This window comes from Monodelphis domestica, chromosome 1 (assembly GCF_027887165.1).
Source record: "Monodelphis domestica isolate mMonDom1 chromosome 1, mMonDom1.pri, whole genome shotgun sequence".
Taxonomy (NCBI): Eukaryota; Metazoa; Chordata; class Mammalia; order Didelphimorphia; family Didelphidae; genus Monodelphis; species Monodelphis domestica.
Window position 1 is genome coordinate 653,984,515 of NC_077227.1, and position 26,860 is coordinate 654,011,374.

Below are 26,860 nucleotides of genomic sequence, written 5' to 3' on the forward strand. Positions count from 1 at the left end.
AGCCACTGTTCTTTAGGGTGTCCTCTGAAATCTCCCTTTGTAATCAGCTACAAAAAACCAACTATCTACTATCATAATGAGGAGCAAGGAGTGGGCACCTGAAAACATGAGCTCCATGTTCCCTGCTGGTCCTTGCTCACCTCTGTAAAGCTCTAATTATAGTCTAAATTAGACTAAACATAGACCAGCCAGGTTTCCATTTATCTTGCTTCTACAAGTAACTGGAGAACCTTGAGTCAAATATTTTGAAAAGTTTCCCTTACATCTTCTGCTATTCTTACCATACCTTTTTTGGTTTCCCCTTTCTCATGTTTTTAGATTTCTCAGAAGGCACTAAAAGCCATCCCTCAACTCTGGCATTCATGGCAAGAGCAGGATGCTCTCAGCAGGCTGCATGTGGAAATTGCCTAATATTTGGATTCTCCTTTTTGTGCATAGGACAACCTCAAGCAATCCTTCTAGTTCTCTTTGAAAAGTCTCTTCTGGCACTTTTTTCTCCACTCCACTTCTGCTGTTTGGTCACTGCCTGGTGGTTTTCATTACTTAGGAAAGAGAGCCATTTACACAGACTGCACGGCTTGTCAGTCACTCCTCATGAAGCTGCAAACTGTGCGAAAAATGTCATTGTTCACCAGGGAACTTGATATAGAAGCTGCTAACCTTTTCATCAGGAGGAAAAAAAATTGTACCCAACACCCAAAGATTTGAATTGCACATTATACTTGGGAGTCGTTGCTGCTTGTTTATTTAAGAACATATTCCTTTCTCAGTATTGAGCAAATGACTATCTTCTTTCTGAAATGCCAAATGGTGGTAGAATGGAGAAATGGGGAGTAAGGAAAAAAGCTACCAGTTGCCACCTATTCCTGTATCCTAAACAAGGTCAACTTTGTACTAGATAAGGAACCTCTTCTTACTTTTCTACACATTATGACTCTGTGTTGGAAAGCCCTAAAACATTTGTCTCTGTTCTTTTGCTGATTTGGGGTGGAAAAATTATTCACTGTGATTTCTTTCCTAGATTTCCCAACCATAACTAGATCTTTGGGAAACTTAATGTAGAGCTTAGTGCTAATTTTTCCTGTTGATATTTGGGTTATGCTTCCCTATTCAGTGAAACACTTTTCCTAAAGTATTAATGATATGTAATATAAGGCTTTTAAGTAGATTATAAACAATTAGAGTGTTTAAATTCTGAATTGAAATAGGTGGGTTAAGGTGAGCTGATCCTTACAACAGAATCCAAAGCAAAATTTAATTTTTTTTCAATCAGCAAAAATCCATCTTCTCTCTCAACTCATTTCTCCAAATAAGAAAGAAAAATAAACAAAATGTCTAATACAACCATGCATAGTCAAGCAAAATTAATTTCCACACTAGCCATGCCCAACATATACAAGCACACAGATTTGGGTACAGACATACTTTTCCTTTACATGAAAGAGGAGGAAATGGGGAGAAAAAAGAGAAAGGAATGAGTGGGAAGTAGTTAAAGGGGGGAACTAATTCGAATCAAAACAAAGTTTTGATTGTAATTCAAATGTTTCGATTTGACTTTTTGATATACTATTTGGGATTTTCTTAACAAAGAAGTGGTTTGATATTTCCTTCTACAGCTCATTTTACAGATGAGGAAACTGAGACTAAAAAGAATTAAATGACTTTCCAGTTATATAGCTAGTCAGTGCCTGAGGACTGATTTGAATTCAGGTCTTCCTGACTCCAGGCAGTGAACTCTATCAACTATGCCAACCAGCTGCCCCTATGCAAATTCCAACCATATACAAAAGAATTTAATATCAGCTATATTTGCTTTGACAAAGAAAATGAAAGGGTGACTATATTTTAGGGAATGGATGCACATTTATGGTATATGAATGTGATGAAATGTTATTTTGCTCTAAAAAGGATGGAGGGTTTAACGTCAGAGATACCTAGAAAGAATTGTATGAGCTGATGCAAAGTGAAGAAAATGGAATTAAGAGAAGAATTTCTATAATAACAATAACAATTAACTTAAAAAGACTTCAGAACACTGATCAACATAATTAACTAATAAAGATGTCAAAGGACACAAGGTAAAACATAAACCCACCTCTTGATAGGTGGAGAGGGATCAGATTCAGAATACATACTAGTACACAAATTAATATATAGAAAGATAAGTGAATAGATTGATTGATTGATGTGTATGTTGGTTATAGGCAATGTAGGAACTTGTTTTTTTCTGAATATGCAGTTAACAAATTTTTTTTCTTTCTAAGTGAAGCAGAGAAAGTGAAAAAAATAAAAGAAAGAATTCATTCATCAAAAAAGGAAATTTAATTTTTAAAAAGCCATTTTGCCTAATATTTTGAAGAAACTGGACATTGTTAGGATTGGACAAACTACTAAGATTAACTGACCATAATAAAAATATACAGGAAAAAAACTGTTCTAAAATTAGAGTGCTTTCTTAACAGTACATTCTATAAGGCAATTAACTAGTTATATCTAAGGTAAAAATCAATAACAAATTAAAAAAGGAAAATATAGGAAGACAGTGCAATTACAATAGTTCTAAGTAATGTTTAACAATAGATTTTAAGAAAATGGAAAATGAATAAAGAGTAACATATTGGTCTCGATTATCATCATGATGAACATGAAGTTTAATCAATTTAAATTAGTAGCCAAAATGAGAAAGCCAAAAGATCACAATGATTATGTCAGCAGATATTCAATATCTTTGTAAAATTAAGACACATGCAAGCTAAAGAATAATACTAGTTTAGCAAGCATAAACTAATTTTCCCAGCATTATAGAGTCAGATAATTAAATAACTATTTCTAAAACATACAAAAATCAACAAGGAAAATGGAGGAGGTGAAAACAATCCTACCATTCAACTAAATTCAGATCATCGCAGGTGAATTTACAGATGAAACAGGAAGAAAAAGACAACAATAAAATAGGCACAAAATGGAACAGATTTGTCCAATTTTCTATAGCTATTTATTCTCATAACTAATGACATGGGAAATAACACATTTAGACTCCTAGTAACTAAAAAATTAATGTGCTTTATTTTTGGATTCTTAATTTATTTTTTAGAATATTTTAACACACATATATTTAAATTGAGTTCTTGATTCTCTCATAACTCTCACCCTTCCCCAACTGAGAAGGGAAATAATATATCATCAATTATACATGTCAAATATTTCAGACTATATTTCCATATTAGTCATAGTGTAAAAAAAAAAGAAAAAAAGGACAATTAGGGTTCAATTTACACTCAGAGTTGATCAGGTTTTTTTTTTCTTAATGAGTTCTTTTTAACTGCCTTGGATTAGTATTGATCAGATTAGACAAGGCTTTCACAGTTGATCATCATGACAATATTGCTGTAACTATTCACAATGATCTCTAGATTCTTCTAATTTCACTTCAATTCAGTCTATGTATGTCTTTACCTGATTTTTCTGAAATGATTTTCCTCATCATTTCATATAATCCAATAATACTCCATCACAATCCTATGCAATGACTTGTTCAGCTATTTCCCAAATGCTAAACATCTCTTCAGTTTCTAATTCTATGCCAACACCAAAAGAGCTGCTTTGAATATTTGTGCACATATAAGGTCCTTTTCTTTTTTTAAAAAATCTCTTTAGGGAACAGACCTAGGAGTGGTATTCCTGAATCAAAAGGTAATCCCCGTTTTAGGGCCCTTTGAGTATATTTTCACAATGTTCTGCAGAAACAGTTGAACCAGTTCAATATTCCACCAACAGCTCATTAATGTACCTATTTTCCCTCATTCTTTCCAGCATTTTTCATTTATGATAAATGTGAGGTAGTACCCTAGAGTTGTTTTAATTTACCTTTCTCAAATCAGTAGTGACATAGAACACTTTATGACTCTGAATAACCATATAAACTAAAAAAAATTGCCTATTCATATCCTTAGGCTATTTATGAATTGGGGAATGGTTCTAATTTTTCTAAACTTAACTCAGTTTCCTATATGTTCAAAAAAATGACACCTTTATCAAAGAAAATGGCTATACATTTTATTTCACTTCATTGTTATTTTTAGCAAAATATAGTTTCTATTATTTTTTCTGTCAATTAGATCTATATTTGTTTTTGCTTTATCTAAAATCACAATTGTCACTGCTACCTCTTTCCCTTCAGTTAAAGGATAATATACTGTTGCAGTCCCTATTTTCAACTCTGCATGTGTCTTTTTAAACCAAATGTGTCTCTTGTACATGAAATATTATTAGATTTGGTTTCTATTCCCATTCTGCTATCAACTTCTGTATTATGGGCCAAACCATCCCATTCATATTCATGGTTATGATCACTAACTCTATATTTCCCTCCTTTCCATTATCCTCTGTTTATCATTTTACCTCTTTTTATCCCGTCTCTCCTCAAAATTCTGTCTTGTTAGTCTTTGCCACCATCAATTTACCTCCACTCCCATCCACTCCACCATATCTCTTCTCTTCTTTCCCTCCTATCTCATTATTGGATGAGATAAATTTATATACCCAACTCTGTGTGTGTGTGAAAATGTTTATATATTCTTCCCTCTTGAATTAATTCCTATGAGCATGATCAAGAATTATCCACCAACCCTTCCTTTGCCTTCAACTACAAAAATCCTTCTTTTCATTCCTCCTTTATGTGAAATAAATTTGCCCCATTCTACTCTCACTTCCCCCATTTTCCAACTTGTTCCTCTTTCTTATTCCCACAGTCTTGGGGGTGGGTGGGAGGGAAATCATCCCAATACAATCAATTTTCACTTATGTTGTCTGTCTGTGAAGACTTCTAACTGCCCTAATAATGTATTGCTGGGCTGAGTTCCCAAAGCTACTGTTCCTACTGCTACTAGATGCCTCCAAAGCTCAATACTGGTGTTGACTATTATTTCCAGGGCCAAAATATGTTTTAAAGAACAATTTGACCTATCTCATCTCCCTCAATCTCTTCATCTTTAAAACAGTGATATTAATAATAGCAAACTTCTTCCAAGGTTTTAATGAGGATAAAATTAAACAATATTTTAGGCCTCTTTGCAAAATTTGAAATATTATATTTATACTACTGTTGTTAATGTTGCTGTTCTTGCTAATTAATGATAATATGAAATAATAGCATGAGGTGGCCAAGGAAAAAATAGAAGAAATCCAGCATAAATACTAGAAAACTTTGAAACTATTCAAAAACCAGCATTTGAAATATTATTGTTTTCTTACCTGCTTTCCTTCTTTCTTTTCTCCCTATCTTCTTTCCTTCCTTCTCTGTCTCTGTCTCTCTCTCAATTTTAGTGCCACTTACTATTGCAACATTTTGTTGATATCTTTCCATTTTACTTGAGTTTCATTTCCAAATATATCCTACCTAGTTCTACAGAGAAATTCATTGTAATATATATTAAGAGAAGAGAGCAAAAAGTAGTTTACCAAACTAACCATCAAAACAAATCTGTCTGAAAGAATGTAGAAAATGTATTTCTGTGGGTTCTCCTCTTTCTTTTTATTTGGAACCAAAGAGGTCATTATTTTATATATAACTCAGTTCCTTTTATGTGTGTTTGTTGTTTTCCTTTCCATTTAAATTATTGTAGGTATTGAGAATGTTATTTTATTGTTAAATTCATATTATATTCAATTCATATGCCTTTTATTAACTGCATTCATATTTTTCATTTCTTATGTCACAGATGTAAACAATATGTGCCTATTTTTTTGCAATAAACTTAAAATAGATATATAGTTGCAAAAGTTCCCTATGTACCTTAAATATTAAAACCTTTTCCCCAATTGCCAATTTTTCTTCTTATATTACTTGCAATGGAAAAGCTTTTTGAGTTCCATCAAATCAATGTCTTTGAGTCACAAAGTACAGAAAGCATAGAGATATTATTAGATAATTAATATCTCTCCATTTTGCAGATCTGCCTATGGAGTATTTCAAGTAATTCCAGACAACTTAGTTTTTATTTTGTTTGCTTTCACTTTTAAATATTTATTGTTACAAAAGATAGATTACTGAATAAGTCAAGAAGAAATGCTATATTTGGAAATGAAGGTGACACAAAAACAAAATATAAAAAATAGTATTTGGTTCTGAGACCATAAAAAACCACAGAACAAAAAACAGATTTAACAATAAATGCTAAGTATTATTTTAAAAAGCAAATAATATAAGTAATTGATAATAGTAATAATGTTGATAATGTGAAAGAGAATCATATTAATAAAATACCAAATATTTATAAGATAGAGATAAAGAAGTCTTCAGGATAAAAATCACATCTCATCAAACATATATTGACAAATTAAAGAAAAGATGATTAATGAATTAAATATGCATTCATAATAATTAGAAAATAAATAAATTAAACAAAATATGAGATAAAATTAGAGAAGAAATAGATGAATTGGAATCTAGAAAAAAAAAGAAAAGATAAATAAAACTAAATACTGTTTCTATGAAAAACTTAACATAATTGATAAGCCTTTAGCTAAAATGATTAAAAAGAAGAAGGTAGGAAATTGAATCATTAAAATTAATTATTATGTTATTTAAATTAAAATTAAAAAATTAGCAAATGAGAAAGGTGAAATCACAACAAAACAGATATAGATAGAAGAGGACAGGTAACAAGCAAGGCAAAGAACAGAAACTAAGTGCCCTAGAGAGTGGGTAGATGAAGCAGCAATGTTTCCTATTGCAGCTCTAGATTTGTCAGTTGAGCCTCAATTAGTTTCCCTATTTTTGTTCTGTTTTTATTTGAGGTGTTTGTTTGTTTAGGGGAGTGGGATTGGGATTTTTGGAAGTAGGAAGGGCAGGAGCAAAAGCAGAAGAAAAAACAGTGTATTATAAAGTTAACAAAGGGTTCTTTTGGAATGAGAATTTCTTATATAAAGTTGAATTTGTGCAATGTGAATTTATATATAGCAAGAACTATCAGTAATAAAGAGCATGTAAGTAATTAAATTTTAGGTGTTTGACTAAATATGTGAGGATTCTAAATTAATATTGTAGTCATCAATTTAAAAATATTATAGCTCAAGCCAAAATGACTTTTAGTAGCTTTATTTACAAAGAGGTGGAAAGAGTGAATGTAGAGAAATACAAAAAAAAAAGTAGAGAAGATGTCTACCATATCATGGTAAATATTGCTCCTTTGCTTGACTCAACCCAGCAAGGCTTGTTAACCCTCCACTGGAGTACCTGGAATTCTACCCATCCTGCCTCCTCCAAGAAGGGAAGGCCTCAACAAAACTAATCTCTCTCCAGACACCAGGAAAGGAAGACCAGCTACTCTCTTACCCAAGAGCCAGTCCAAATTCCAAGTTACCTCCAAGAGGCAGGTCACCAAAGAAGACTATCTTTGGATAGGACTGTCTCCAGAGGTCTGCTTACAGAAGCCTCTCTCTTGCCAAAGAAATTCAGGGCTTTTATAGCGAGTTCTTGTCCCTTCCCCTCTTCACAGCCAATCACAGCTTCCAAATTGCCAATCACTGCCTATGGGGGCAGTGTCTGTGGGATCCACTTCTCTCCTCTGAAGGTGTCAACTCCTATCAAAGACCTCTGAAGGTGTCGACCTTTTATCAGAGAATTCAAAAATTTCTGAATGATTGCGTTAATACCTACTTTAGCAAAAGACTTGCAAACACTCCTACTTAGTGTTAAGTAGGGGTGTTTTGAGTTCTGCAGTTATCACTCAGTTTAGCAAGTAACTTGTGAATTCTGCTCTTCAAGTAAGTGATTTATGAATTATGTTACTTGATGGCTTACAAAGTGTTTTCAGTTTTGGTTGATAAATTTAAAAGTTGCTGATGCAAAGAAAGTCTGATCCATACTTCACAATCAGTTTAAATAGTTGGAAAATATCTAGTGCTCACAGCCATGCCAATCCAATATACTAAAAATGACAACATTTTGAAAGTTACTTTATGCTTTTAGAGCTATACAATAAATTTATCAAGCAAATGTTGTATAGAACTTGATAAAACAAAAAAAATTAATCAGGGAGACACATATAGCTCAATGAATTGAAAGTCAAGTCTAGAATTGAGGTCCTGGATTCAATTGAGGCCTTAGATAATTCCTAGCAATGTGACCCTGAGCAAGTCATTTAACCCCCATTGCCTGGCCCTTATTACTCTTCTACCTTAGAACAAATACACAGTACTGATTCTAAGACAAAAGGTAAGAGTTCCAAAAAAATTATTTAGAAAAATCAAGGCTCTATATTATTTAATGTAAATGATGAAAAAGAAGTTAGGATGGGATGAATGGAATAGATTAGATAAGGGAGAATCAGAAACATTGGAAATCAGTGACTTAGTCTTTAATACAGTGAAAAACAAAAATCACTTAGGGGAAAAAGTCTCCTTATTTTATTAAAAAAAAACTTTTGAAGACTTGAAAGTAATCAAGAGGAAATTAAACTACAAATTTTCTGTATAAAAATATTAATGAAGTTAGGATAAAAAATGAAGTGGTAGAATAGGCAAAAATGGGAATGAATGGGGAAATAGATGAATGGGAAAAAAATCCTTAGATTCTATATCTCTAAGGGTTTGATAATAAATATGTGAACAATATATGTATATTTGTGTGGGCATATAAATGTATGCAAAGACCCATATTCAAAGATTCATCCTCTAGTAGATAAGTAAAGGGCATGACCAAATGGTTCTCAAAAGAACTGTAAAATATTAACAGTAAAATAAAATAAAATAAAAGAATGCTGTAAGTCAATAATAAGATTATAACTTATATAACTTATATAATTATAACTCTCTTCATATTTTATATCAGTCACTACAACTTGGCCAAGCTGACAAAAGAAATGGCAATTGTCAATGTTGGAGAATACTAGACAATCAACTAAATAATTATATGAAACAATAACTAGCAAACTTGCATACAACTGGGGGAATATTTTGCAGTAAATTTCTCTGACAAAAATCCAATTTCTCAAATATATAGGGGTCTGAGTCAAACTTATAAAAATAAGAGTCATTCCCCTGTGAATAAATGATCAAAGGACTTAAGAGGTACTTTTCAGAAGAAATAAAAGCTCTTAGTCACATTTAAAAAATGCCCTAAAATACTGTTGATTAAAAGTGCAGATTAAAACAACTAAGATACCTATCCATCTTACAAAACCTGATAGAAATAGAAAATGACAAATGCTGGAGGGGATGAAGAAAAACTGGGACACTAATCTGTTGTTGGTGTCATTAACTGATCTGACCATTCTTGAAAATGTAAGTGAAAATCCCCCTACCTCTTTATATGAGGATTAGATTTTAAAGTTTGTAGTAATCCTTAGATAATTATAATTGTAATTCTAAGATAGTTAAATAATGTTAACATAAGTTAGGCTTTTTGTGATTATTTTAGTAGAAGTAGTAAGGTTTTGAATTAAGTAGACCTCATAGGCCTAAGTGCAGCCTCACTGCCTAGCTTTAATCTTCAAATTTGCTATATTGTGCACCCTCAGCAATCATGGCCTTAAACTTGTAACTTGGCCTTCAGTCTACTCCCCTTGTCTATAAAGTGACTTCTTATGCCAATAAGGAGTATTTCCTGGTTGTGCTAACCAGTGAACATTGCTTCTGCCTGCCTCTATTATATAACTTTGTCTTGGATTATTTTTATATTGGTCTAAAAGTTGTGATATTCCTTGGGGATAAAAGATGGTCTCTCACAGCGCTCAGAATCTCTTGATCTTGACCATAAGTACTGCATTGTTGTGAGACTTGGCCCTCTCATAATAAAGTTATTTTATGGGTTGGAAACTTTGATTGGCATTCCTGTGAATTTATGCGACAAAAACATTTCAGAACTGTGACCAACAGGGCTATGAAACTATGCAAGCCTTTAATCCAGCAATACACATTCTAGTTTTGATCCTAATGAGATCAAAGAAGGAATAAAAGACCTATTTATACATAAATATTTATAGAAGATCTTTTTGTATAGAATTAGAAATTGAATGGAAGCCCATTTGTTGGTGAATGTTTGAACAAGTTCTCATATATGATTGTGATATAATATTATAAGAAATATTTATGATATAAGAATTGATGAAGAATGTGGTTTTAGAAAAATCTAAGAATATATATAAATTGATGCCAAGTTAAGTTCATAGGACCAGGAGAACATTGTACCCAGGAACAACAATATTATCACAATAATAAACTCTGAAAGACTTAACTACGTAAATCAATATAATAATCCATGTCAATTCTCAAGGATCCATGAAGAAAAAAATGTTACTACATTTAGAGAGAAAACTGATGAACTTTAAGTGAAGATTAAATCATATTTTTTCACTTGATTTTTCTTGCCTTTTTTTGGCAACAGGGTTAATATAGAAATATGTTTTGCATGACTTAACATGTAGGATAGGTTTCATATTTCTTGCTTTTTCTGTGGGTGGAGTGATAAGGTAGAGAGAGGGAGAGAATTTGGAATTGAAAATAATTTTCTAAGTTTAAAAGATGTTGAGTTGGAGGAAACTGTGGAAAATTGAAAGACATTTTAATAATTTGTACCTCTATTTAGCCAAGTAATTATTCATTTGTCACACATAAGGAATTCTACTCAATGTAAATAGACAATACAATAAACAATGAAGATTACTCTTGTACTTTTTAGGCTTTTATTTCTGTCTCATCAATATTTATGTCTCCATTTCATTGTATAATGGAGAGAATAGTGGTTTAAATGTCAAAAAATCTCAATTTGAATCTTTGTTTTACCACTTACCAGAAATCTGAAATTGGGCAAGTCAAGAAATCTCTGAGTCTCAATTTTCAAACTTAGAAAAAAGGGATGACAAACTAAGTGACCTCTAAATCCCTTTTTCATTTTAAATCCATGATATTATATTCCTGTGACTTTTTCAGTATCATATTTATCTAATAAGGGTTTGATGTCAAAGATAAATAAACTATATATACATATGTGTTATATATGTACATATATGAAACACAGTCATATTTAAAGATTAAAATCTATTCCTCAATAGATAAGTAGTTTAAATATATGAACTAAAAGTTCTCAAAAAATTGCAAAAGGCTTGATATCACATGAAAGAATGCTCCAAATCATTAATAATAAAATAAATGCAAATCAAAACAATCTTTATTTTTACCTCTGACACTGCAATTTGACCAAGATGGCCACTTGAAACTAGAATGATGATGTATTCCATAAATTTTCCCTCTCAGTATCTCTTCATCTTTATTTTTGTCTATGCTCATGATTTCAAATTATGGGGAGCTTTACATATATTATATAAAGTGATGGTCCCTATTACTTTCTGAGTTTAGCAATATAGATTATATCACCTCCATTTTATAAAGGAATTAAGTAAAGACCAAGAAAGACCTAGTTCATATAAGTGATGAGTGGCAGAGCTAGGACTTCAACCAATGTCTGCTTCACTAGAGTTAACATACTTTTTTCTTAACTTTTCAACTCACACACAAAATTTCCATCCCCTTTCTGCAGGTTTTTTAACTTAGAATATTCACTTCCCCTTCTCCTGAAATATCTAGTTTCCTGTAAGGTTAAACTCAAGTTTCACCTTTGGCAAGGTGGTATGTCTTTTCATAAAGCCTTTTTAAAAATTTCCTCTAAGATTATTAACACCCTCATTCAAGGTTACCTTCTATTTGATTTTTAGACATTCTGTGAATATGGAGATAGGTACATTCTATATCTCCCATTAATTTATAAAGCTATTGAAGGTTGAGGATATTTGGCTTTTATCTTTGTATGCTAATTGCTTAGTGTGATGACTAGAGTTGAATGATTGAAAGTTGCTTTTGTGTCTCTGCCTGATAGAAAAGGACCTTACATTCTCCTAGTTTAATACCTTTATTTTGCAAATGAGGAAAATGAATCTCAAACATCTAAGCAAAAATCATACAGTTTATTAATGGAAAGATTAAGACTAAATTAATTCATTTAATAAACTTTGTTTAAGTGCTTATTACATGTGAAACATTGTATTTGGTACCTGGGGAGACACAACAGTTGCTGCCCTTATCTTGAAGGTGTTCTCTTCATTCTTCTTGCCCCAAGCTATTCTATTCCACAATGATTCTACCCTTCAATACAATCATGTAAACTATCCCTTTTTCAGGAATTCCTCCTTTAAATTGAAATTGACTATTGCTGCTCCCAGCATATCTCCAAAACCTTAGAATTCTCCATTATCACACTGTTAGGTGTTCATATTCTTCTACAGGGCATAGACTTTTTATCTTTATAAGATTATAAACTCCATAATGATAGAGATATTGCTTATTTTCCTTCATACTATCTCCCAATGTTATGTAAACAGTCGGTATTCAATGAATGTGGTTGATTACTTATATGAAGCAATTGAAGCAATCTCTTTAGTCATTTTAAGAAAGGAAGCTAGAAACTATTTGGGAGCAGTGTGTAGTCCACCTATACTCTAGCATTGCTGGATAACAACTAACATAGAGCAGGGTCAGTGATGTATAGCTTGGTACTAATTGCATTTATTTGTTATTTTTTATTATTATTTATTATTTATATTTATATTATAATTATTTATTATTATTATATTTATTATTAACTATTTGTCTGGACCAGCAAGAGGCAGAGGGATCATTTGAAATTATTTGAAGCAATATAAATATATTGTATATCTTAAATGTTTTTACCCCCCACCTCCATATTTTTCAGCTGGCAGTATTTTTCTCTAAATTTACATTTAGTTCTATCAAACTATATATTTTTCATCACTAAATTGAATCATTGTCATGTTATAGATGCAGCACACTGAGTGTATATCTGGATTATTTAAAATTCCAGTGGTAAATCATACCAATGGAGCAAAAAGAAATAAAAACATCCTCATATCATGATCCAAAGTAAATCAGATTAGTAGAACCCAATTGTCCTTTCCTAAGTTAACTTTGATATATCATTATCATTGTTCCTCTTTTTTTCTAACCCACTCTTATCATTATCTTTGTTGTATATGCTATTCTGCTTTAGTCTTTCTATGAGATGCCCCTCTAGACCTTAATAAATTTGTATTCTTAGATTTTTCTAATTATATGTATGTATGTCCTTTTTAAAGAGAAGGGACTATAACTGTTTATACTATTTTTAGCAAGAACATACTGCAATTTTTTTTCAAATCACTTATAGTTTGCAGAACTGTTTTGAATTTTAAAAAACACATGAATTGGAGTAAATCATAATATAAGTTTTCTCTACTAAAACCATCAGTTTTAACATAAGCAGGGTAAAGAATTAATAACACACACTTTCTTCTAAGGTATTTTTAAAGTTGTAAACAAATATTGTTCTCTCTGTCCCCAAGACTCTCCTTTTGTTAGTCAAATTAAATACTGACCTCTTTGATCATAAATTCCCTCAGCAAATTCTGTGTTTCCAGAGTTCACTAAAGTCATCTATGTGTTGCTTAGAATGACAAATAAGATGCTTGTAATTCAGGTGCCTGAAGCTAGAAAAGCAGATTAATTGATGAAAGGGCCTTTAAAAAGAAATAATCTTTTATAGAGAGAAGCTTCAATGATTGCTCATAAAGAATAGAGGCTATGTAAATACCATATACCTTACTTTGCAGTTGTAATCTTCCTGGAAAATGCATGGACATTTAATTTGCATACATTCAATTCTATTTTATGTATCTCAGTCAAGATGTATATCACTATCATGCAGATATGATGTTGCTTGATTAGATCACTCTATTTAAGTCACCCTTGGAGAAGAATGAAAGGATGCATTATAACTTGCAGCTGTCTAAAAAAGATAATTGGCCCAAAATATTTCCTGAAATATCATGGAAAAGAAAGGTCTGAATTTGCAATGAAAAAAAAGGAAAAGAATAAGACCTAATTTAAAAAAAAAAGGTAGATGTCTTGGCAAAAATGTAGTCTTGATGGGTGCCTCCAGTGAAGGTTTGGCTCTCTCTTCATCAATTTCAATTGCTTTCCTCTGAAGGATGGAGTTGCTCATTTTTCTATCTGATGACCTTAACATGCTTCCTGCCTAGGTTATATGATTCAAAAGGATTCACTTGAGTATCTCCATGATGAATATTCCTGGTTTTCAATCCCAGATTAGATAATGTGACTAAGCAAAAGACTCATGGAAAACAAAATGCCTAAATGATTTCCCAATGGAGGAATAGATTCTAAACTATTGCCTGAGTTGGATATTTAAGGAGGCTTCAGATAATCATTTGACCCACTTTATCTTAAAAATAGTTCTATTCAGATTGACTAGTTTCCTTAACCTCTATTTTTCATGATTACTTAAGAATGATCAGTTGCCATTAATTCCCATTATAAAATAGGAAGTAGAAAATATAGTGACAAGAGAAGGTGATAGAGTCAATGGACAAAAGAATACAATCCATAGAATAAACAATAACAGGGTCAGGTACTTCACTCTTTGAACCAATTTAGATATGAATGAGCTTCAAGCATTGCCTGCCCTCCCTTAACAATTCTTCCTTTTATGCTTTTTTATGTGTGATAATTTTCCCTATTCTACCTTTCTCTTCTTCTTTCTCTCACTTATTTATTTTTTCTAACCTCCCAACCTCACTCTAGTACTCCCTTTGTATGTAGAAGCCTTATAAATGCCCTATAGAAGTAACATGTATTATCTTCCCATACAAAAGATATGCAATTTAATCTTGTGGAGTCCTTATGTTTTATCTTTTATATTTACCTTTTTCTGTTTTTCTTCAGTCAAATATTTAAAAGTGAAATTTTCTATTCAGCTCTGGTCTTTTAAAAAAGAATGTTTAAAAGTCTTCTATTTCATTAAAAATCCATTTTTTTCCTCAAAGGATTATATTCAATTTTGCTGAGCAGATTTTATTAATAATTCTAATTAATTTGTCTTCTAGAATTTTATGACCCAAGTCTTCTTATCCTTTAGAGTAGAAGTTCATCAATATTGTGTGATCCAGACTGTGACTCCATTGTATTTGAATAGTTTCTTTCTGGCTCCTTGAAGTATTTTCTCTTTGACCTCAGAGCTCTGAAATTTGGCTATAATATATTTCTTATAGGTTTTATTCAAGGATCTCTTTCAGGTGGTGATAGTGGAGATTCTTTCAATTTTAGGCAATTTTCTTTGATGATTTCTTGAAATAAGAAGGCTATGCTATTTTTTGGTCATGGTTTTAGGTAGTCCGAAAATTCTTAAATTATTTCTCTTCAATTTGTTTTCCAGGTTATTTATTTTTCCTATAAGATATTTCACACTTTCATTTAGTTTTGTATTCCTTTGACTATTTTATTTTTTCTTGAAGTCTTGTGGTGACATTTGTTTCCACTTGCCTTATCTAATTTTTAAGGAATAATTATCTTTCTGCAATTTATGTTTGCACCCTTTTCTCCTCACTTGACTATTTCTGCTTTCTAGAAGTTATTTCATCAGATAGTTTTTGTACTTCTTTTCCATTTTGCCAAATCTGTTTTTAAGTGTTATTTCCTCCAATTTTTGTGTCTCTTTTACCAAGTAATTAATTTCATTTTTCTATTATTTCTAATTTTTTGCTCCTCTGATTTTTTTTTCCCTTTTTAAACCAGTAAGTAGTGAGTAGAGGAAGTCCCTTGCTTCCACCTTGGCCATCTTAACCTGGAAGTCTCCCCGTAAATTCTTTCTGACAAGTTGGCGATTCTGCTTCTAAATTGGGTTGAGATCTCCTTTAGTTGCTGCTGCTTCCAACCTAGACTCACCACCATTGGTTCATCCACTTGTGCTCTCTGCCACTCTCCATCCCATTGTCTCAGATCTCTCTTTTTATGCCTGCTAAGTGATTTTGGCTTGAAATTGTCAAATATTGACCTTTTATTGATTCTACTACTTAAGAATTCAATTTAAGGCATTATTTTAAAGTTGTTTAAAAAGAAGTGTTGGGAATGTTCAGAAAAAAATGACTCCTCTGTTTTTTTTTTTTTGCTCTATCCCTGGGATTTTTGCTTTATCCCAAGAAGTATCCCATGAAATTTCTTTTTTAAATGTTGCCATCCAATTTAATCTTAAGAAAGAAACACTAGTGGAGGACCTTTAACTCTGGATTTTTTTTAGACACTAATATGTTAGTTTAATAGAAATACCTTTTTTTCCAGCAGTTACTTGAGAATGCCATCTCTGATAAAGCTATTAATTACTCAGTAACAGCTTCATGACAAAGTTAATACATCATACTAAAACACATATTCTATGATTGATTATATTTGGCCCAATTTTCAAACTGAAGAATCTCAAAAGGCAACAAAAACATTTTGTGACTGTCTGCTCATCATTTTAGTCACCTTTTTACATTAGAAAATGAGAGCAAAATGAAAAGTGGAAAATGGAGAATATGTGTAATAGTTGTAATAAAGAACTTTAATACAGCAAGTTACATATAGAATAGTGAGTTTGCAAATTGAAATATATTTTGAATATACAATAGTGTGTGATCTTTTTAAAGGTAAATTCAACCTTTTGACCATCTATTGTGTGAATCTTAAAATTTCTCAGACTTGTGAATGTTAAAAATTCTCAGACTCTACCTTAGAACATTTGGTTAAGATCATTCCCCATTTTAAACAATGAAGGTACTTGATCAGGAATGTGAGAACTCTAACATTACTCCACCCATACTTAGGCATACTTTAGGGGAAGATAAAGTTGTAAACTCCTTACTGAACAATGAAAAGTACTCAAAGTGAAGCTAAAACCCTTAAGCTATTTTTAGATCTAATACAAAAAGGTACTAAGTACCTATGAAGGTCAAATTAATCACTAAAAGTTTAAGCAAGCTTAGCAAGAGGTGCAAGGTTTTAGTCTACTCAGGTGTGAATTAAGAATGGTCAGTCCTCTGGAAAACGTCTACTGTGATTGGTAGATGTGAAAACTTAGGGGAGGTGACATAGGAGAAAATTCTCTTTTAAAGGAGGTCTGAAAGGCCTCTGAAGTAATTCAGCTATGGAGCTGAATTGGAGGCTGGTCTCTGTCTCGGTGGCTGAAAGAAAATTCAGCCTTGGAAGCTGAATTGGAGCTGAGGAGCTGAACTGGAGGGTCTCTCTGAACACTAGAATCTTACTTGGGAAAAATCTTGTGGTGAGTGGATTAAAGACTGACTGATCTCCCTCTTAAGGCTTAAGCTTAGGCTGGCCTAGAGTGGCCTAGCCCTTTTCTCATTATTTCCTCTTACTTTCTCTCTCCCTTTCATTAATCCCTTAATTTTTATTAATTAAAATCTCCATAAAACCCAGCTGACTTGGGTATTTCATATTTTGGGAATTTCCCCATGGTGACCACTTTATTTTTAATATAAAATCAAGACACTAAAATTATCTTTACAGTTTTGGCAATTCAAAGTCTTGAAACCATATTTTCGAGGTCACAGTTTAAGGCAACCACTCTTTTGTCTGTAACAGTGGTTCTAACATTTCTTTATACAGATAACTAGAACTGATAAATAGTAGTGAGGCATGAAATGTTCAACTATCTTAATAGCATTAGTTTAATTATTGATTTTGATAAATATTTGTTGAATTAAATGGATTATCCTAATTATACAATTATTCTGGATGTGTCTTTAAAAAAGCAATATCACAGTAAAAAGCAATTGTCTTACTTATATGCAGTCAGAACAGATTCTTACCTTTTTTCTCATATTCTGACATTGCTTGCAGATGTTAGATAACTAACAAAGTAAATGATTTCTTTAATGTTATATGAAATTCTATCACTGCAATAACCATACAAATAAACACATGTATAAACATATAATAGTGCCATATTTTACTCTTTAATGGACCTTTATGCCTCAGGCTCTGTTCTGGATGAAAATGAAAAATAGACCAAGAAACTTACTCTTTGTCTAATAGACTTTATGAAATAATAAGAGAATGATACTCTTGCAGAAATGAATATTATATAAAAACGATGCATTCTTAGTACACAAGAGACCTTCAAAAGAATTGTTTTGGAAATTTAGAGATGCAGACAATTTCCCAAACAAAAAGATGATGGAAGTCTAATTAAAGATAGAAACATTTGAAATGCACTTCAAGGAATTACATTCCAATGGAAGAAACTTTTATTAAGTCCTTAATATCAGCCAAAGATTGTGCTAAGATGTGGGTAATATAAGTAATAAAAAGAAAGACAATTCATGCCTCAAGAAGCTTAAAATTTAAAGGGAGAGGCAACCCAAAGAGAAGTAAGGAAGAGTAGGTGAGATGGAGAGTAGTGGGAACTGATACCCCAAGGGCTCCCTAGCAAAGGGATGTCTTGTTCTCTGAATTTAAAACCAGGTAAATCCAAAGACATGAAATGGAGTGAGCCAAGTCAAGTCTCTGTTCTAAAGGAAGTCTTTGGGTGTCATTTGGTATTCTGCCCTTGAACTTCAAAAAAATGGGAAAAGGAGGCTAAGGGAGGTCGCCAATCATGGCTTGAATTGGCAGTATGGTGGTAAGTGAATTGGCAGTATGGTGGTAAGTTTAGAAGTCATGAACTTATTCTAGGCCAGGCATCTTGTTCTAAAATTGAAACCAGGCAGAGCAACAGTTGCAAAGTGGAGGAATTCAATTGAATTTGAATTTGAAAATGATATCAAACATATATTCTCTGACTATTGAGGGCCAAAATGCTTAGGTTCTTACAAGCAGTGGTGATGATTGCTTGATATATGAATCATCATACTAAGTAAAGAAAAATTTTCTTAAAAAGAGAATTAATTTTATGGGACTTATCAAGTATATTGACTGTAGAAGACATTAATTGTTTAATAACAGCCATAGAGACAAAGAAAATGTTGAGACCCTTTAAACACATCAATAATTGGAAGTTCCTAGCTTAATGCATGCAAATATATTTTAAAATAAAATAATTCTAAACCATAATGCAAAAAAGAACAGAATTATTCTTGAAACAAAAAAATTTTATAAGGATACCTAGTGCCATTTGACCATTCTGGATAGACAAATTTCCTTAAAATAATAGTCCTGGATTTGAAGTCCGAACAATTAAGTTCAAATCCTAACTGCTATTTCCTACTAGTGAAATTTTAAGTACATAACTTTAATTTCTTAGCTTGGTTTCCTTTTCTATAAAATAATGGGGTTGGACTACTTAACCTCTTAGGTCCTGTCCATCTCTAAACATATTATCTTTGAAAAGTGTTTGATGGATCACTAATGCATGGTTGATTTTTTAAAATAGAGAATTTAGGGTGTTTACTCTATATTGTAAATAAAAGGTATATATATATCCTTTTAATCCAAATGTCAAACATGCATCTCATAGTATGCTGGATTAGGAACTGAACAAGATGAACATGTGGTTCCTTTCTGGTTTTAATGTGTTGATATATAAATAAATAAAACAAATAGACATTTCATGGAGATATTTGGGACACCCTGTATTTCTTATATCTTTCTTATTATCTTTCTTATACTTCTTAAGCATATATAGCACTTTACTTTGACTCTTTTGACACACTTGGTAGATATATATTACCAAGTTTTATTATTTTCACTTTAGAAAAGAAGGAATTGGGACTAAAGAAATCAAATGAGTTGCTATGGTCATATTCAAAGTACATGTAGGAGGTGGTATTTAAACCATAGACTGTCCTGATATCAATTATATCATTCTTCCTATAGTTCAATATTCTTCTAATTTAAATAATATAAATGATTCAAGACTATATCTTAAACCTTCTTTTTGTTTATACCATTTAGAGCTGAAATCTCAACTATAATACTTCTCATGTCTCCTCTAATTTTATCAATAGCACACATTTTGAAGAATCATTAATAATCTGATATTTCTACTGAAATCACACAATTTGATTCACAATCAGTAATTGTCTATAGAGTCAAAGGATGAGGAAAGAGAAATGAATATTGTGAAAAATCCTTTCTTTTTCTGAGTTGTTTTCTGAAACATGACAAAATAGATTTCAGTAGTTTAATAGTTGTGCCCAAGACTGACTTATTCCTCAAGCAAAATTGTCGACAGCAATTCAGTTATTTTTTTGAGAAGAAAGATGACAGAGTTTTGAGGAGATATTGAGTCATGTAATGGAAGCATTACCAATGTGATATTGAAATGACTGAATGAATTCTGTTGGAAATAACCTTTGGCCTAAGGAAATGATTGAGTATTACCACTTGGGATAGTCTCTAAATATTTCTGGTGCCAAGAAATAATCTACAAGGAACTTTCATATTTTGGGGTAATTAAAAATTAATCTTTTGGAATTATAAAACCCCAGGATTTTTGGATTTTTTTAAACCCTTATCTTCTGTCTTGGAATCAATACTATGTATTGATTCTAAGGCAGAAGAGTGGTAAGGGCTAGGCAATGGGGGTCAAGTGACTTGCCCAGGGTCATACATCTAGGAAGTATCTGAGGCCAGCCTTGAACCTAGGACCTCCCATCTCTAGGCCTGGCTCTCAATCCACTGAGCAACCCAGCTGCCCCCATTTTTGGATTTTTTATCTGATGTTGTGACTGTTCTTTCATTCTTCTTAGTGTCTCTAGACCTATATTTAATCAATGTCTATGCCATCTCTATATTAATATATATGTATATTTATACCTATACTTTTCCTATATCTATGTAGACTTATATCTGTCTTTCTACTATCTATCTAGTGTCTTCTAATGGCCACAATGTGTTCACATACACAAATGCTATAGTCCCAAAAAGTTGGAGATAAATTGAATTATAGTAAAAACTGAATCATTTTTTAAACATAAGAATGATAGTTTGTTCAGGTCAGTGTTTGGTAAACTCTAAAACAAAAAAGGATATTTTCATAAAGAAGGAATCGTTTTTCCTCCTATAACTGTAGACCCTATCAGCTTATTTGGCCATTGCAATTTCCTCATTCATAGAATAAGGGAAGGTCCTTCCAGAAGATTCATAATAATGTGTAAGGGAAGTACATTTGAAAGACAAAGAAGAGCACACTGATAGTCTATAACAATGATGGCAAAGCTTTTAGAGACAAAGTACCCAAACTAAAATTCTCACTACATATGTGACTCCCCCCCTTCCTCACCTTACTCCAGACAGGGAAGGAAGCAAGTGCTCACATTGGGTTGCTGTGCAGAGGGGCAGGGCATGGAAGGAATGTCCTCAGATGCTTGTGGCTAGGGGGAGGGGACCAGATCCCTCTATCACATGTGCCATAGGTTCACCAACATGGGTCTATAACTCATCCATATGGATAACCATAAGATAAAAAGGAGGCTCCCTAATTTCCTTCAAAGAAATTAAAAATGGCTAACCCAAATCCTCTATATTTCTCTTGCTTTGGTCCTTTCAGCTCTATTTCTACTGTCATTCCTTTTTCCTCACAATCTGGTGATAAATCATACTTAAAGATAAAATACATCAGATATTTCCCCTCTGTGGCTATGTCACTTGAGAAATTGGACTTGGCTATTCATCTATGGATGTGTATTTTTTTTTCTTTTGCATTCTATATGGAGTAGATCCTTGTGCAGTTTGAAAATAGAAAGTACTAGGGGAAGCTGGGTAGGTCAGTGGATTGAGAGTAAGGCCCAGAGATAGGAGGTCTTGGGTTCAAATATGACCTCAGACACTTCCTAGTTGTGTGACCCCGGGCAAGTCACTTAACTTTGCCTAGCCCTTACTGCTCTTCTGCCTTAGAATCAATACATAGTATTGATTCCAAGATGGAAGGCAAGCATTTAAAGAAAAAAAAAGAAGAAGAAAAAAAGAAAATAGAGAGTACCTCAGCATCTCAGTGTTAGAAAGTACAAAGGGTACTGTACTACTTTGAAACTAGCTGTCCTAACTGGGAGTCTATGGACCTTGAAAAATTGAGGAAAGTAGCAACCTATGTCTATAAGGGTCATACAAAAAAAAACCTGAGGCACACAATACGTCAGTGGCAGACTTAAAAAAAGAAATTGAAATGTTAAAGGAACAATTGAAAAATAAGGGAGAGACCATGGCCACTTTGCAGGAATCCACAGATTAACATTAACAGTACATTTGTAGTAAAGAATATATATAGCTAGGATTTTCACCCGGCCCAGTATCAAAGTTGAGAAGAACAAAACATGACCTTCTTGATCAGTGAAAAATAACAAGAGACTCATCCAAAGTTCATTTGGCATTTTTCATGTCCTTAGTATGGCCAGTGTTATATAAGAAAAGAATCAAGTTGATACTATTTCCCTCCAGAGAGAAAGTTCTAAAGGGAAAAATATGCTCATAAAGTACTGAGTCAATTTTTGATTTTTGTTCTTGGCATATTTTTAAGTAAATATACCTTTATAAAAAGTAACATATGGTAAATGGCTAAATGGAACTAGGCAGCCATCTTTGTTATCTAATTATAGGTATAGTGAAGCTGGTAGTGGCTCAAGATCATGAAAATAATAGATATTCCCAGACCACTCAGGGAAAGTTAGACTCCTTAGGTGGTGATATGGCAACCTGATTTTGATAGTCTAGGTCAAAAAATGCAAGCTAGACCCCTTCCCTACTTGTCTTTGAAATCTTTGCATTTTAGGGTATTTTTTAGGTACAGCTAAATATTCTGGAAAAAAATAGAAGAGAATTAAAATTCATTTTGTTTGGATAATTAATTTTTAAGACAAATAGATTCATTCTGCAATGTTACAACTCACAATCCCTAATTAATTCTTTAGAATAATGGCACCTGGTAAGGAGACCTTAACTCAGACCCTTGAATCTTGATGATTATTGAGGGATATGTGGGTGTATGTTTATGCCAGGAGGCAAGGTCAAGAACTTAACCAGGGTTGAAGGAATCAGAGGCCTGCCACTTAAATCAGTTGGTTTTCTTTATCATAGATAATCACAACATTTCACTGAGTCTGGCTTGAGTTAATTCCTGATGCCTCAGGCAATGAGTGAGAATCACCTGAGGGGAATGAATATTTGCTGAACACTTGAAGAGCTGCAAGATGGATTTTTGAAATGCTTTCTATTTCCATAAATAGAGCTTTTTTGCTGCATGTTTGTCCAGTTTAAACTTACTGGATGGAGTTCAGCTTCATGTGATAATGAATCAGATAGCTCTGCTTTGTGTGTGTGTGTGTGTGTGTGTGTGTATTTTTTAAGATTCTAGATTTATTGATTTAGAAAACGTGCTCCTGGTAGAAATGAAGTTCTAGTCAGCTGAGATGGTTGCTTTGTGGGTCCAGCATGTGCCTTACATTTTAAGTGCTTTTCCTTTAAATTTGTAATTCTCCATAGATAGTGGCTCTAAGGCTGGGTTTAGCTTCTAAATCCAGGCTCCAGATCTTTCTGTTTAACCTGTGTGTTTAATTAGCAATTTGACTTGACCTGCTAATTTCACTGTGTTTGAAGACATGGCAAGGTGGATTGAATACAGGGTGTTACAGTGGGCCTCTTTTATTTGAATTAAAGGAAATACTTATAGTGGAAAAAAACCTACAAAACTTGAAAGTTGAGGCTAAAAAAAAACTGTTCTTTTCGGCGGTAGATATATCCTAATAGTTTTTGCAGCTTTACATAATAATTTCATCTTCTAACCTTTAATGTTTGTGTAATCATTGATGGGAAAATGTAGGTACCACTATATTTCACTAGAAATAAATTCTAATCTCAGTTTCATAAAATCTGATTCATTAAATGTTTATTAAAAGTGGGATAGTAGGTAAGAGTCAGGATGATTCAGGTTCAAGTCTTATATTTGACACCTATCCTATGTATGAACATGGGCAATGTCGCTTAACCTCTCAGTGCCCTAGGTAGCTCTCTAAAACCATAAAGACAGAAGAATAGAAGAGTTACATAGAGAATGTTTCCAAACTCACCAATAAAATCATTGTAAGAATACATACATAACTCACAACATTAATGTATCTCAGATAAGCAAGGAAATGGTCAAATGGAGGGGGGAAAACCAACAAATTTGTATCAACTTTCTCTGATAAGGATTTTGTATTTATAATAAATAAGAATTAATAAATAATAATAAAAGTAAATACTTTTGAAAAGAACTATAAAGTAATCATAGCCTCTTGAATATAACAAATCACTAATAATAAGAAAACATAAAAACAACCCTGATGTTTCATCTCACACCATACTAATTGTCAAAAATGGACAAAATAGCAAGAGTCAATGTTGGAAAGGTTGTAGAAATGTAGGCACAGTAATACATTGTTAGTCAACCTCTGAAATGATGCAGCTATTATGGAAAACAATTTGGAATTATATCAATAAATTGAATAAAAAGTCTACAATCTTCGAACCAAAGACTCCATTACTGTGAGTGTCTGATAGCTAGAAATTAGAAACAAAGTAGATATCATTCACTTGAGTAATAGGTAGATAAATGTTGGTATGTGACTATAATATAATAAAATACTCTCATATTGTATGATGAATACAGAGACGGATGGAAAGATTTATAGTAATTGATGTAATTGATGCAGATTGAAGTAAGCAGAGGCAATAAAATATGACAACAACAATGTGTATGGAAAGAATACTACCCGCAAAATTCAAAATAAATGTAACAAAAAGATAAAGATCAAATGGAATGCAAATAACAAGAAATGAGAAGTCATATTACTTTGAGAAGACATGGCCTATCCCTTTATGTAAGTAGAAAATCTAGAAGTAGTGTATATTGCACATATTTTATGTATCTATCAGTTGTTCTGACTTTTTTTTCTCCAAAAATACAATCAGTCATAGAAAATGGCTTTCAGATCTCAGAGAGAGACACAAAATATGAATAAAATATATTCTTAAAATATACATACATGTATCCCAGTTGTAAAAAAAAAAAGAATGTATGTTTTCAAGATGAATCAATATACCGTAAGTTAGCAGAGACATGCCCACAAAGAAATATGAGACAAAAGGCAATCTAATGACTCCAAAGGAAAAAAAAATCCTTCCCAATAAATTATGAGAAATTTGAAGGTAGAGGATCAACTTGAACTTCTTAAAACACAGGTTCCTCAACTGCTCCCCACGCCCAGTTATCTTTGCATAAAACCCAAACTCCTATCTGTTTGGTTTTCAATGCTCTTTGCATTCTGACTCCATTCTAGCTTTTCAGGAGGATTAGCCATGACTCCCTTTACATACCCTATACTCCATCCAAACTGAGTACTTTGCTCTTCTCCTTATATGACATTGTATTTGATATTAATAATAACAAATAGCTAACAAACTAACAATACTATAGCACTTATTATGTACCAGACACTGTGCTAAATATTTCCTAAATATTTTGTTTGATCAGCTCAACAACCCTGGGAAGTATTAGTATTATTATTATTATTACTGTTATTATTATTATTGTAATATTATTTCCATTTTACTGTTAAAGAAACTGAGGGAAACAAAACTTAAGTAATTTGCCCAGGTCACACAATTACTAAATATCTGAGGTTGGTTTTGAACTTAGGGCTTCCTGACTCCATAGTGCTCTTTCCACTCTACCATCTATGTCATTGTCTTCCTTAGGATCTTTGCATCAAATGTCCCTAAGTCTAGAAAGGTCTCCTTTCTAGCTTGCTCATGCCAGAACCTCTACTTAGCCTTTCCAGTCTCAGCTCAATTGCTACCTCCTTCAAGAGACTTTTCCCAGTATTTTAAACCCACTGATCACCTTTTGCACCCACCACTTGCTGCCTGAATGCAGTGGAATAAGACTTCACAAATTTGATAAGTTGTTATTTGTTTAAAAAAAAAAACCTAACCTGATATTAAGATTATTATGAGTTTGGATACAGTTAAATGGCATTTTTGAACCTCTGCTCTTAGGAGCAATTTATAAGCATTTTGGTAAGATATTTCACATTTCCAGTTTCCAGGACAGAATATGGATATTGATATTTTAGTCTCGCTTTGATGGTTTTAAGTGCTACCTTAGCCTGAAAACTACCTTTCTCCCTTCTTTCCCTCCTACCCTTTACCATTATCATTATTTTCCCCCTGCTTGGATGTTAACATTGCTTGCTTAAGTATACATGGTCCTTCGGAGTACAGAAATATAAGAAAATAATAGTTGGCTCATGTTACCTGCAATGCACAATCATTTATGGACTAAAAACTAATAAAATGTCACAGCTGCTCACAATGCAATTTCTCAATGCCCTTAACTTCAGTTTAGCTACTGTGAGTTCAATAGAATAGTGCCTGTATCTATTTTCTTGTTGTTTTGGTTTTGTTTTGTTTTTCCAGACAACTTGTCTTTGAAAAGTTCTGTATTTCTAGTTCCTTGAGGGCAAATATTTCATTCTTATGTTTTCCATATTGCTTGTCAAGGTGCTTGAGCCATAGGAGGTATTTCATATGTAACTGTTATTAAATAATTTTTTAAAAGGGGGTGAAGATGGGAAGGAAAGCTTTTGGATTAAGAAAAACATTTTTGGAAGGCACGTCCAAAACCAAAGCTCTATTCCACAGCAGAAACAGGCTATTTCTGTAAAGCCAAAGTAAATGGGAAAGTTGACCATCATATGGTTACTTGAATGGGGGGGGGGGGGTTAAATAGTCCAAGGATTTGGGGGAGGGAACTCTGATGCTCATAAATTTACTTGTGTCAGGTTGTCACTTGTCTCTATGAGCCTCCTCTCCCACCTAAGGTCTTCACCCTTTTCTCTAATCTTCTGACAAGTTTTCAGGTTTGAAATAAGATTTCATATGCAGTCTCACTGATTGACAATTTCCTACCTATAAACTTTAAGGTAGGAAAAGCAGATGGTGACACACCATCCCTAGCAAAGAACAGAAATTCCTAACTTCTTAT